General features: G+C 42.9%; 1 long non-coding RNA gene across 1 annotated transcript in view; it reads left to right on the top strand.

Moving 5' to 3' along the window:
• LOC135112957 (uncharacterized) overlaps positions 1–11,274 on the top strand; it is a 97,541-nt gene extending 86,267 nt beyond the window's left edge. The window contains exon 4 of the long non-coding RNA XR_010274643.1: positions 11,024–11,274. This is a non-coding gene — a long non-coding RNA (uncharacterized LOC135112957). The remainder of the gene's footprint in view (positions 1–11,023) is intronic.
• Positions 11,275–11,938: the final 664 nt, after the last annotated feature.

Genomic DNA, 11,938 nt, shown 5'->3' with positions numbered 1-11,938 from the left:
CGGCAAGCAGTGAGCACACGTCGCCGCCACACCCGTCCAGCCTGCCTCCGTCTCCTGCAAGGCCTCCCGGGGTCTATCTTGCATGCTTGATATGCACAAAATCAATGTTTTCTTTATGTAAGTGAGAACATAAAGCCCATCAAAAGTGGCGGCAAAAAGGCAGTGAAGGAGGGCACTGTAATGCTGACGGTACATCAGTGCGGCGATCACTGCCCGCTCGCAGTGATAACAATAACAGCGGTATGTGGTCTCCTCACTCAGCTGGTGCCTTTGAAACTTTACTTGTGGCTTGAAAAATAGCTGCGGGGGACATATAAGGAGAACCAGGCATGCATGACGGCTGGTGAACACCTGAATGCAAGTCTTCAGTCACGCCAGAGCGACACTTTCCCAGCCACCACCCTCCCGGCCGCTGCCCCCAAAGACTCCGCCACCTGCCTTTCACTTCCACCACGCTCTGCCTTAAACCTCCTCACCACACTGCCGGTCTGCATCTTCCTTCCTTCCTGCACTATACGTTCACTCTTCCTTCCGCATCATCCCACTATCACTTTTCATTTCCTTCCTTAGAGACACCATCCTCTCCTTCACTATCACTACATTCTCCCTCAAACCTCACTCAGCCGTCATTTTTCCGTCTTGCTAACTGTTCACACCTCCACATTACACTAATTCCCTCACACACCGTTCCATCACTGTATCAGCACTGTCCTCACCACACCCCGGCAGCCACACCCACACTCTCCATTCTTAGCTTCATCCTTATCCCCAAATCTCCTCTTTGAACCCTTCGCCCCGTCACGCCCTTCCTTCAGTCACCCCGTCGCCGCATTTCCTCACTCCGATGCACCCTCCCTCCCTGCAGCGGCCGACACCTCCCAGCACGTTCGTACCCACTCGCAGTCGGGTCAGGCTATAAAATCGGTGAGCACAGTGAGTAACGACTCCACTCCCAGCATTGATTATCCTCCATCGCCGTCATTGATCACCTCCCCACTTGCGAAGTTTAGACCTTCGCTAATTTAGAAGGAAGACACGACCTGAGGAAGGGAGCAAGTTGCGTCCGCTGTACTGCCGGTGTTCTAGGTGCCTGCTACTGAGTCTGCCTTCTTCACTACCTGTCTCTCTCTCTCTCTCTCTCTCTCTCTCTCTCTCTCTCTCTCTCTCTCTCTCTCTCTCTCTCTCTCTCTCTCTCTCTCTCTCTCTCTCTCTCTCTCTCTCTCTCTCTCTCTCTCTCTCTCTCTCTCTCTCTCTCTCTCTCTCTCTCTCTCTCTCTCTCTCTCTCTCTCTCTCTCTCTTTTTATTATTATTATTATTATTAAACATAACGGAGAAGGCAGAGTGGGACGAGCGCAAGCACTATAAGTTGCCAGATGACAACCCCCACCCACCTTGACCGTAGAAAGAAGAAAGGAAAAGCAATTAGCACAATAGTAGGATGAAATCAGAGCAGGAGGAGAAAATAGGTTAAAGAATTATAAAGAACGCCTCAACGAACTGAGAATTATTAAAACTCACAAAAAAATTCAACAAAAAAAATCAACAATTCTGACTTATTTAATATATGTCAGACAACACGAGTAAATGTAGTATAACTACTTAAAACTTGATGGTATAAAATCACAGGTATAGTTACATAATTTATCACCGGTATAGCTGCAAAAGCAACCAGAGTTTAATTGACTAGACTCTTCAAGATTTTGTTCGAAGCAGACTTGAATTTTTGCACATCACTCGCAGTGCATGTGCCCTCGTCAAGCATGTTCCAAAGTCTTACAGCACAAGGAACAAAGCTTCGCTGAAACTGACTGGTGTGACACCTAACCTGCTGTAAGCAGCGCGCATGTGAATTTGACGCAAGTCGAGTGTTTCTGGTGGGCACTCTCTCTCTCTCTCTCTCTCTCTCTCTCTCTCTCTCTCTCTCTCTCTCTCTCTCTCTCTCTCTCTCTCTCTCTCTCTCTCTCTCTCTCTCTCTCTCTCTCTCTCTCTCTCTCTCTCTCTCTTACCTTCCCGTCTCTATCCTGTTGCTTCTTCTCCCGTTTCCTTCCTCCCTCATTTTCTGTCTTCCTGTCTCCAAGCGCTGTTTCTTCTCCTATCATTATCTTAGTATGCTTTCATGCCTTCCTATCTTCCTGTTTGTTGTTAACTGTCCTTGCCCTGTTGCTGCTTCTGCTATTTTCTTCCTTCCCCACTCCCTGTTTCCCTGTCTTCCTGCTCTGCTTATGCTTTTCCACTCTCTGCTTTCCTGTCTCCCTGTTCTTCCGGCCCTTTTGTTTGTGCTATTTCCTTTCTTCCTCACTCCCTGCCTCCCTGTCATCTGCTTGGTTTTCCCACTGCCTCTCTCCCTCACTCCCTGTTGCCACCCTTCCCTGCCTCCCTGTCTCCCTCTCAGTTTCCCCGTGGTTTGGTTTTGTGTTGGGGAAAGAACTTATTTTTGTGTACATAATTAGGTTCATTAGGTAGGTAGGTTTTCGCGAGGGTTTATTTTCTTGGGCTCGTGTTTATCAGTGTGGTGCGGAAGTTACTTTGTTCCTGGGACGTGTTGAGGCTTTCCTTCGTTACTGGCGTGGTGGACCGGATCGTCTCGCGTCAGCACCAAGCTTGATTGAAAAAGGGGATTGACGGCCAATTTAGTGTGTCCTCGATTCTGCTGCAGCGGCGTGACGGTAATGAGAGCGCTACGTCATCTGCCAGAATAATGATAATAAAATCCTTACTCCTCTCGGGGGAAAGAATGGTGAAGGAAGGCGCCTGTGACGAGAACTGAGCAGTGTGGTGATATTGCACTGAGAGTTTTGATACCACGCCGTTGTTCCGCTGGGTATGCATTTGTAACCTCAGCGTTTTAGCTTCGTGTTGGTTATATGGGTTCATTAAGTGCAGGGATAGCGTATCGAGGCAGGTTATCTGTGTGATAGTGGTGGTGGTGGTGGTGGTGGTGGTGGTGGTGGTGGTGGTGATGGTGGTGATGAACGGCTGCCTTCACACTGACGTCAGTGGCTACCAATACTGGCTCACCTCGCCTCTACACTGACATCACGTGACACTCCATGAGATGGTACGCAATTGATTTACTGATGTCTCTCTCTCTCTCTCTCTCTCTCTCTCTCTCTCTCTCTCTCTCTCTCTCTCTCTCTCTCTCTCTCTCTCTCTCTCTCTCTCTCTCTCTCTCTCTCTCTCTCTCTCTCTCTCTCTCTAACAATATTAAAAACCATTGTATAAAAGAAAATTAGTATAAACTGCCTTCTATGTGTCATCGTTATTAAAATCATTATTATAGTTAACTCTAAATGAAGCAAAATTGAGACCCAGAGAGAGAGATAGAGAGAGATAGATAGATAGATAGATAGATAGAGAGAGAGAGAGAGAGAGAGAGAGAGAGAGAGAGAGAGAGAGAGAGAGAGAGAGAGAGAGAGAGAGAGAGAGAGAGAGAGAGAGAGAGAGAGAGAGAGAGAGAGAGAGAGAGAGAGAGAGAGAGAGAGAGAGAGAGAGAGAGAGTTATAGGATGGAAAGGTGGAAAAAAGTCAGTCAGAAGTTGAGCAGACTCAGCACCTCAAGGAGAGTAAAACACAAGATGTAGGTCATGCGTCGGTTTTTGTTGCTATTAGAAACTTTTGGAGCGAGTCTGCTTGTTGGGGAGTATACAGCAAACCTCCCTGGCCCTACAAATTTCATCTTTACCACATATTCCTCTATTCCTCTGTTTGTGCCCCAGAAAATGACTAGAAGTAACGGGTTCAAGCTTGATGTAAAAGGAGAAGAAATTAGTGGCAGATGAGCGGAAATGGAGGAATCAGGTCAACAGGGAGATTTTGAAGGTTAGATCAGTTTATGGACTGGGATCACAGGTACGCAGCTTAGTAATGCTTTATACAGGGACTGTCACGTATAAGCCTGCTAGCTTCACTTATATTCGTATGATCTTATGTTGTATTTATATCGCACATTTTCCTGCTCGCCTGTTTATGGAAATTTCATCTGCCCTCTCTGTCCTTGAGCAGCGCCTCCCCTCGTGCACAGGACCAAGGGCGTTGTGGAGGTGGAAAATACACACCAGGGGATTTACTTTTTCACCCGAACTTGGTTAACATGACTATTTGTGGAGGCAAGTATCCACGAGGAGTATTACGGGGCTTTACTCCGCCGCTGTTTGGTGGTTTTTGCGGCAGTGGTTATTGTGATGCCCGTGTTTAATGTTATGCTGCCAATATTCCGCCAGATTGGGAGGGACGGAGGTGCTCGCCATTGCTGTACTATTATATTGTTATGCCTCATGTTTGTTTGCGAGAAAAAATATATTTTACGATTTATTATTTTTTTTGTAAGAGTGCCACTGACCAATGACAACAAGATTATATATATATATATATATATATATATATATATATATATATATATATATATATATATATATATATATATATATATATATATATATATATATATATATATATATATATATATAAAAGGTCCACTGAGGCACCAGTCCACAAAGAAGAAGCAAAAAGGTTCAGTCAAAATTAGAGAAGTGTGTTGGGACCTCTCTCGTGAAAAATAATAAATGAATAAAATAGTAGGAATGCGGTAATACAGGTAAATACTGGTAACTCACGGTAAATTGTCCTCAGACACGCAGTGTACACGTGTTGTATTAAAAATGTGAATGGCCTAGGTCGTTAATTAAGATCATATTACACTCGTTACAAAATTTGGGACAAACACTCGTGTGGGGGAAAAAAATATATATATGTTATTATTTCAAGGCACGAAAAGCAGATATGAATGAACCATTGAAAATGAGAGCGGGAATGATTTCACTCGACGGCGGCGGCGGCGGGGCGGCGGCGGTGTCATGGTGCCAGTATTTGCATGTTACATTTTGTTTTGCTGCTTTTATAATGAAGGCTCTCTCTCTCTCTCTCTCTCTCTCTCTCTCTCTCTCTCTCTCTCTCTCTCTCTCTCTCTCTCTCTCTCTCTCTCTCTCTCTCTCTCTCTCTCTCTCTCTCTCTCTCTCTCTCTCTCTCTCTCTCTCTCTCTCTCTCTCTCTCTCTCTCTCTCTCTCTCTCTCTCTCTCTCTCTCTCTCTGCTGCTGCTGCTGCTGCTGCTGCTACTGCTGCTGCTGCTGCTGTGTCGAAGGTCACGCGTAGTTGTTCTTTTTTCTTTGACGGAATAAACAAACAAAATTTAAGACTCTTGTCTGTTCGAGTTTTTGTCCTTTGTTTTTTGTTTGTTTTCTATTATCCTTACGACGTTAGATGAGCTGCTGACATCATGATACGTTGGTATGGGCGGAAGCTGTGGAATACGCTTGTATTGTCAAAAGAAAGCTGGTGCGGTCCTGGCCTGGCGTGGAAGAAGCCAGTGTGAAGAAGGTGTGGGTCCGGTGTGGAAGAGACTGGTTTATGATAAGGTAGGGGTGGCGTCGGCTGGTGTGGTAAAGCAGGGTGTGGTATCCATTAAGGAGACTCGTGTGAAAGCTGCTGTATGGTTTGGTATGTGGTTGAGGTGTGCCGTGGTGAGTCGGTATGGAGGGGTGCTGGTGTGTGTCACGGACCGGCAACCTTAACACCAATGCACCGCAGTCTGTACACGTCCCTCACCAGTGTCACGTCATATAAAAATCAGTAAGAATGTCCTGTGTAAACTGACGTGTATGCTGGAACACGACGGGGCGGGAAGCTACTGGGGAATTATCGATAAGAATGTGCAGTAACTCATCAGCGCAATGAATTTTAGAAGGGGGAACAAGACTAATCATGTTTGAAGTTCAACATTTCTCGATGGAGCGGAAAGTTATGGTGCAGTGATTAGTAAGAATATATAGTCTCTCCTTTTCTTTTTTAATCCTGCAATATCCATGAAGGGAGGCAGAACTTTTATGGGATCCACACCTCTTTTGCCGGGAGGGAGTTGTAGTTTGATGTGTATGGATGTATGGAGAAGTGTGTAATGCCCCGCTCTTCATGTCCTGTCACCTGCACCGGTGTAATACGGTTAACACGTGTTCTAGCCAGTAATGCGTGTTGGTAATGGGATTTGCGGTAATGTAATCCTTCTATTTTGCCTCTCGTGTGTGCGTTGCTACTTTTCTTGTATTCGTGGCTTTTTTTTGTGTGTGTGTGTGTTTGTGTGTGTGTGTTTCCTGAGTATTTCTGTACTTAGGATCAAGGTGTTCGTGTAAAGACCATATTTGTGCGCACTGTCCTAATCGTGTGGATGTTTTTTTTTATTTTATTCTATAACGGTTTTCTGTTTTGTATGTTTTCTGTCCGTTAAAATATGTGACTTAATGAACATAGCGCTGTAAAAAATAGAAGGGACTGATTAATTTCCTTATACACCAATACTTTTTATATCAAATTAGATCACCCTCTTCGTTTTCCATTTACTGTTGTGCTGCGGTGAGGTTCTGTCTGCACACATATCCACTGACACACTGAGTTTAACACTACCTGGGCGTGGGATGGCATTCAGTGAGGGTGCAATGGTATTATACTGTTTTTGTGTTGACATGCGTATTCCCAAGGAAGGTATACAGGAATCGTGAGTGTGGAAACCCGAGCGTGTCAGCACCTGAGACTAGCGAGCTGCAGCCTGCGGGACCTTGATGGGAGGCTTGCAGTTCAGGCTTGGTGCTCACGAGTCTAGAATACAGGCAAGCCAGCTGAACATAGATGTGTATTGTGAGAGGAAGAGTACCACTATGTGTTGTGGTTTAGGATACACGGGTGGAGATTAGAGAACAGGGCGTGCATTGGTGTGGAGGGAACGTTCTCTGGTAAGACGGCAGGTGGAGGTAGTTTATAGCGAAGATGTGCGTGGTGCTGAGCCAAGGTTTTATAGTGTCGCGTGAGCCGACAGCAGAACAAAGCATTACGCAGTGGTGTGGAGGGAGTGTTCTTCAGGGAGACGTGATGGCAAGATATTGCGGAAAGTCTACGGGAGCAATATTTCGCGTTTCTGTACCAGTTTGTGACCTTACTGTTTATGCACCGCACCACAATACAGAGAATGTGTCATCCCAGAAGACACGACGAAGACTGACACACAGTGAGCCGGGCTTTGACGAGTAATCCACGACATTTCATGATGGAGACCCTAACGTTATTCCCTGTACTGAGAGATTCGCTAGACTGCGCGTGTGTGGGCAGATTAAGGCAGGCCATAGGATTCACTCCCCATCAGAGACCTTTAAAGGGCAAGAGGGAGAGGTTTGTGCTCTAACTGAAGCCAGGGAGGGAGTCTACTGCAGCGGAACATGAGTAGGTGTGCCCTCCCTGCTGCACGAGTAACGAGGAGCGGCAGACAGCACCTCGAAAACGAAGGAACGATACGCAGACAGGAGGCGACAAGGCGACCTGCGTCCTGTCAACCCCGTGCCTCGAGAAAGTGAAAATCGGAAGGTGTGATCATGTACCTCTAAACTTCACGATACTATGACTACCACCACCACTACCACCACCACCACTACCGCTGTCACCACCACTGCTATCTCAACAACAACAACTATTGCTACTATTACCGTTATTATTCTTATCGCTGCATGGTTTAAATAAGAAATGAGGACGCACTGCCACCACCGTCGCCGCCGCCGCCTTGTAGTACGCAGCCTTGCCGGCGTGTCACTCGCTCGACATTTCCAAGTCGATACCGAGAGAGGCAGACAAGTTAAGGTCGGAACAATTTTACAGCTTCCGAAATTTATGTGTTGAAGAAAGCGAAGAAAGGAGAAGAGATGGAAAAAAAAACTGAGAAAGGAAGAGAAGAGAAAAAAATGAAAAGTCCTGAGGATGGAAAGAGGAGAGACGAGAGAAAAAAAATAAAATAATGCAATGGTGAATGAAGGAGGAAAGGAAAGGAAAGAAGGAAGGATAGGAAAAAAAGAAAGATTGAGTAAAAGGAAACTTTACATCAAGAATAGAAAGGAAAAACACGACGAGGAGTTGGAAGAGGAGAAGTAAGAGGAGAAGGAAGAGGAGGAGGAGGAGGAGGAGGAGGAGAGGAGGAGGAGGCAGCCACCCAAGGAACTACCCCACCCCCAGGGACTCAACAACCCCCATCCCCCCACATCTCTCGCTCTCCTTGTCGGGTGAAGATGCAAGTTTGGCGCCAAAAAATCTTGAAATGTTATTGAGGAAAAACCTTTTTATATCCTATAGTGTTTACAGTGTGTGTGTGTGTGTGTGTGTGTGTGTGTGTGTGTGTGTGTGTGTGTGTGTGTGTGTGTATGTAGACCATTGTGTTAATATCATCCGCCATGTGTGTATGTGTATATATGAATAATTTCATTTTTCACGGGTGGATTAATGCAAAACTTGATTTCACCGTAAAATTATAAATGAACTAGATCCTGTTTGTGGCTTTTCATTTTGGTAGTGTTGTGGAGAGAGAGAGAGAGAGAGAGAGAGAGAGAGAGAGAGAGAGAGAGAGAGAGAGAGAGAGAGAGAGAGAGAGAGAGAGAGAGAGAGAGAGAGAAAGGAGTACATGTGACGGAGTAAAGAAACACTGAAAAAGATAGACTGGCTGGACAGGCTGTTAATTAACGGAATGTTTATGGTAAATATGAAAAACAAAGTTTTCTTAAAATCCCTATATATAATTACGAAAAGTATTATAATTATAATTCTCTCTCTCTCTCTCTCTCTCTCTCTCTCTCTCTCTCTCTCTCTCTCTCTCTCTCTCTCTCTCTCTCTCTCTCTCTCTCTCTCTCTCTCTCTCTCTCAATTACGGCGTCAAGTTTTATTTTTTTCTTGTTTTTAAGCTTCAATCTTATGTTTTTTTCCTCCCTGTCGCCATCCATCTTGAAACTTTCTTATCTGTGCTTGTCTCATGTTATCTATTGCGCCGTCCTTCCGCGCCTGTTTTCTTCCGCTTACTCGATTTCTTGTGTCTTAAGTCTTATCATTCTATTTATGTTTACTGTAAGTTTCATATATTTTTTTTTTCAGTTTATTCTTTAATTTGATGTTTGTAAGATGTTTTTATTTTTACTGGATATTTTTATTCTTTATTAATTCGCATTTCTTACTTTTTCAAATGCTTTATTAATCACTTCGTGTTTTCCTTAATTGTATTGTGTTTTTGTTTCTCTGAAGTGGTTCTTTCGTTATTCGTCTGTTTTTGTTTACGTAAAAAGGTCGCGTTTCTTGGCATTATTTTTTTTTTCACAGTACTTTCTCTGTTCCTCTATTTCTTTTGTATTTCTTAATTTATGTAGTTGTATGTTCAGTGTTTACATTACATATAAGGTATCTCTACACAATGTTACCAGTCTCTGTTATTGCCTAATTTTTCTTAGTACAATTTCTCTTGGCGGCAATTTTTAAACTCATATTTTTGCTGTAATTTTCTGGTTTTCGTTTTCCTTGGTTGGTGTGAAATACGCACTGTTTACTCGCCTCCGTTATTGCGTTTTTGTTCAAGTTACATTCTCAATTAATCCTCTTTTTTTTTCGTTCTACTCTGTACGTATTTTTCCATTGCGTTTCCATATTTTTTTTTTCATGGAAGATTGAACTGTATTGCTTTTCCAATATTTTTTCCTGTTATGATTCTATTTTTGTTTTTCGTTTGACAAATCAATTTCGTGATGGACTTTTCGATTTCAAATGGTTACTCTATTTTGTATTATTATTTATTTATATATTTTTGCTTGCCTTTTTACTAACCTTGCTTGTAATGTTAGTCTTTCAATATTTTTTTTTTTAGTTTTGCATCAGTTTAAGAGTTTGTGTGTTCATTATTTATTTTATGATTATTTATTTTTATTATTATTATTTTTCTGGCTTAGATCATTTGTATTTTCCACGATTTTTCATTTTACAGTTAAATGTTTGTGAATCTGTTTATAGTATATTGGGTTGTACGTGGCAAATGTTTTATATTTTTTTATATCAATGTAAATTTTTGGTGAGTCAATTTTATTTCCAGTGTGTTTATCTGTCCTGTTTCTTTCTACTGTTTTTAGTTACATTTGGTGTTTGTGTTATTTCTATTTTGTTGTTATGTTCTGTTTATGATACTGACTCCTCACTAGACTTATGTGTTCAATTCCCTCCCCTAGGAACAGCGCGTCACTTCCTTTCCCTAACCTTTACCACACTCCTTCCTGTAAAATACATTGACATTCAGAAGAGGATCGCTGTTTCACTTTGATCTCTTACACGTACATTTCCCATACAGTGAAGGGATGTGTTTCTGTATCCTTCCTCTTTTTATACAGCATTCATTCTCTTCACGTCCTCAGCTTTTCTTTCATCGCCGCAGTGTTTCATCTCTTTCTATCGTCCATCGCCATTTTCACGCCGACTGCTCTTCTGATCTTGCTACCTGCATACCTTCCCTCCTCCCGCGTCCTCAATGCACTAGACATTCTACATTCTCTCTCCCTTATTCTGTCCACCCCTCTATGAGTTAACCAGTATTCTCAATCGTCCATCACTTTTTTCTGCTAAATCCTGGAATTCCCTGCCTTTGACTTGAACTTTTCAAGAGCAATGTTTCAAGACGCTGATCTTTCAAATTTGGATGATTCTTCTGAGATTTTCTTTAGGACTGGCACCTCAGTTGGCCATTTTTTTTTCGTTCTTTTGTTGCCCTTGGCCAGCTTTCCTCAAGAAAATAAATAATAATAAATAAACAAATAAAAAAAATAAAAAACAACTGACAACCCAGGTCACTTTCTTCTTCACTGCCAACCGTGATGGAAGCATGCGAAATAAAGCACTTCATTGGTTGTTTAAAGGAAAGTAACAGTTAATAGATGTAAATAGAAAACAAAATCATAAACTCATTGCTATACACACTTTGCTTCACACTTACGCATCCATCTACCAACAATTCAGTCTCTTTACGCTTGAAGATAGACAAGGAGCTCACACACACACACACCAAAAAAAAAAAAAAGTAAAAAAGTCCTTATGTTACTACTTGCGAGGAAAGGTAGCCAGGGAACAGACTATCCATACCTATTGTAATGTATTTGTAACTGTAGCTTTTTGCATATACACTGTCTTCCATACAGGTAAGAAATAGTGAGCCGAGAACTTTAAAAGACTCCACAGACTGAAGGTATGGACTGCGGGTTATCCAGGAAGGAGGGAGAGGAAAATCTGTGAGTATGATTATTATTATTATTATTATTATTATTATTATTATTATTATTATTATTATTATTATTGTTGTTGTTGTTGTTGTTGTTGTTGTTGTTGTTGTTGTTGTTGTTGTTGTTGTTGTTGTTGTTGTTGTTGTTGTTGTTGTTGTTGTTGTTGTTGTTGTTGTTGTTGTTGTTGTTGTTGTTGTTGTTGTTGTTGTTGTTGTTGTTGTCTTCCCGATCTATTTTAAATCTGTGAGTATGATTGTTATTATTATCTTTCTCACCTATTTTTACCTTTCCTTTCCTCGTATGTGTCGTCTTTTTCGTCACCTTGGTCAACATTCTTCTTGTTCACCGCTCCCTCATCGTCTTCCTCCTTATCCTCGTATTCTCTCTACTCCTCCTCCTCCTACCATCACCACTACCACTACCACCACCACCACCACCACCACCACCAAGCCTCCCTCATACCTGCCACCACCACCACCACCACCACCTCCTCATAAAAAATCTGTATGGGCTCGAGTCAGGGGCGCGTGGAGGCGGGTTTCAGGCGGCCCTCTGGAATGCCAATGAGGGGTGTAAGGCCTGCGAGGGGGCGCTTCATGTCTGTTATGTCAGATTATCTTCATATCGCAGGTACTCTTTGCCTACTTCTAGCTTATATGGCTTGGCTAGTCTCTCTCTCTCTCTCTCTCTCTCTCTCTCTCTCTCTCTCTCTCTCTCTCTCTCTCTCTCTCTCTCTCTCTCTCTCTCTCTCTCTCTCTCTCTCTCTCTCTCTCTCTCTCTCTCAAGAGTGTTTTTTTCCTGATAGTAATGTAAAAACCTTGTCAATATATCACT

This window comes from Scylla paramamosain, chromosome 24 (genome assembly GCF_035594125.1).
Source record: "Scylla paramamosain isolate STU-SP2022 chromosome 24, ASM3559412v1, whole genome shotgun sequence".
Classification (NCBI taxonomy): Eukaryota; Metazoa; Arthropoda; class Malacostraca; order Decapoda; family Portunidae; genus Scylla; species Scylla paramamosain.
This window is presented reverse-complemented; position numbering and strand designations above follow the sequence as displayed.